The 2756-nt window shown below is 42.6% G+C and overlaps 1 pseudogene; it reads right to left on the minus strand.

Annotated features, from left to right (window-relative positions):
• Nucleotides 1-1687: 1687 nt before the first annotated feature.
• On the minus strand, nt 1688-2131 carry LOC150008386 (endothelial differentiation-related factor 1 pseudogene; annotated as a pseudogene).
• Nucleotides 2132-2756: the final 625 nt, after the last annotated feature.

Genomic DNA, 2756 nt, shown 5'->3' on the forward strand with positions numbered 1-2756 from the left:
GGTTTAGATGTTTCTTAGGTTAACCATTTCAACAAATGGTGCTAGAAAAAGTAGATATCCACACACAAAAGAATGAAATTGGATTCCTATCTCCCACCATACACAAAAATTAACTAAAAATGGATCAATGACCTACATGTAAGCGCTAAAACTATAAAACTCTTAGAAAAAAAAATGGAGATAAATCTTCATGACCTTGTAGATGGCAATGATTTCTTAAATATAACACCAAAAACAAAAGCAAATATACATAAATATACATAAATTGGACTTCATCAAAATTAAAACTTTTTGTATATCAAAGGACCCTATAAAGGAAGTAAACATAATCAAGTGGAAGAAAATATTTACAAATCATATATCTCATACAAGTCCTGTTTCCAGATCAGATAAAGAACAGTTGACACTCAACACCAAAAGGCAAACAATCCAAGTTAAAAATGGGCAAAGGACTTGAATAGGTAGCTCTCCCAAGAAGATATACAGATGGTCAACAAACACATGAAAAAATGCTCAACATCAGTAGTCATCAGGGAAATGAAAACCAAAACTACAGTGCAATACCATTTCATACACATTAAGATGACTATGATAATAATTTTAAAAAACCAGAACATAAGTGCTGGTGAGGCTGCAGAGAAACTGGAACCCTCATACATTGCTAGTAGGAATTTCAAATAGTTCAGCTACTGTAGAAAATAGTGTGGTGGTTCATGAAAAAGTTAAACATAGAATTACCATGTGACACTGAAATTCTACTCTCAGGTATACACCCAAAGAAATGAAACCATTTGTACACACAAAAACCTGTAAACATAGTTTCATAGCAGCGCTATTTACAAAAGTTAAAAAATGGGAACAATCCAATATCCATCAACAGATAAGAAGTAAGCAAAATGTAGTACATGTATACAATGGAATGTTAATTCAGCCTTAAAAAGGACACATGCTATAACATGGATGGACCTCGTGGATTTTATGCTGAGAGAAATAAGCAGTCACAACAGGGAAAATACTATGTGGTTCTACTTATATGAGGTACTCATAGTTGTCACAGTCATAGAGGCAGAAAGTAGAATGATGGTCTCCAAGGACTGTGGGTTAGGGGGATGTGGAGTTAGCATTTAATAGGCACAGAGCTTCTGATTTACAAGATGAAGGAGTTATGGGGGTGGATGAAGGTGACCGCTGCACAATGTGAATGCACCTAATACACTGAACTGTACACTTAAAATGGTTAAAGTGGTAAATCTCATATTATATGCATTTTTTTTTTTTTTTTGAAGGGCAGCAAACGTTTGTTAGTGCCTCTAACAGACGGTCTGGAGGTGGCATCTTCCCTCTCCTGGACCATACTGGGCCACTTTACCCGACACATGCCTATGTGAGGGGGTCCCACTCAGCTGCCCGAGCAACCACACCCACAAGTGGGCCAACACTGTGGGATAAGAAAGCAGCATTTTGTACCTCAAGTTGAGATTGGTGAGTAAGGAGGAAAAATAATCAGGAGAAGCAAACACTGTGCAAGATTTTGCTTGACATCAGGTTCAGGTCGATGTGCTTCCCAGGCAGGGCTGACACCCTGTGCTCTGCTCGGCCATGTGAAGAGACCCATGCTGGTGCTGACTGTCAAGGAGAACCAGCTAGACAAGATTAGGTGGAATGCACTGATTTTGAGGCTTTGTGTTCATTTCATCCATGGTCCCTTCTCAATCAGCTTCCCAATGTCCTTCCCCTGGAGCTTGAGGCCAACGGCTCTCTCAATTTTTTCCAGAGCCTGGTTATTAGAAATGGCCAGCCCACTCTCATAGTCCACATGACCTGCAGCTTTTCACTGATTTTCATTGCTGGGTCCTTCTACATCAGTCCACTGTTCTGCTGGCCCTGCTGGGTCACCTTGCCCACCCCCCCGGGTCACCCAGTCCTGGTGCTGCTCCTCAGTCTCCCGGTCCAGCTTGCCTGTGTTCTTGGTGATTGAATGCTATGTGTTCTGGCCAGCAGCACATTTCTTGAAAGTCTCCACATCTCCTCTTCTCTAAGTCACTAAGATGGCCTGCTTGGACATGGCTTGTGTGGCTATGGGGTCCTTCTTGAGCAGTATCCTCACTGTGTCCCAGTTGTTCTCAGCCATAGTGGGCAGGCAGGTCCAATGGCTCTGCGGCAGCTCCATGTTATAAGTATTTTAACACAATTTAAAGAGTCACATATTATGTGATTTCACTTACATGAAATATTCAGAGGAGATAAATTCACAGGGAGCACATTAGTGGTTCCAGGAGCTGGGAGAGGGTGGAATGGGAGAAACTACTTAATGGATGCAGGGGTTTACCTTGAGGTGACAAAATAGTTCTGGAACTAGATAGAGGTGGTAGTTGCACAGCACTGTAAATGTACTTAATGCCACAAAATTGTTTGCTTTAAAATGGTTAATTTCATGCTATGTAAATTTCACCTAAGCCCTGGCTGGTTTGGCTCAGTGGATTGAGCGTCGGCCTGCGAGCTAAGTGTCGCTGGTTCGATCTTCCAGTCAGGGCACATCAGAGAAGGAAAACTCTGATTCCAAAAAACCTCCGCTGCCTTGCGGCATACCTCTTCAGGGGAAAGGCTAAGGGAGTAAACCCCGACAGAAAATCCGGAGCCGGAGTCCCTAAGGCGGTTTGACGTTGTAGTCAACACCGGCAACTCCTGCGGCGCACCTGAAGCCAAGCTGTATTGACTCGTCTTTCCCTTGGACCCTTCAGCTGCGAAGAGAGGGG

Source organism: Furipterus horrens, unplaced genomic scaffold, assembly GCF_987537825.1.
Source record: "Furipterus horrens unplaced genomic scaffold, mFurHor1.1.pri manual_scaffold_5, whole genome shotgun sequence".
Classification (NCBI taxonomy): Eukaryota; Metazoa; Chordata; class Mammalia; order Chiroptera; family Furipteridae; genus Furipterus; species Furipterus horrens.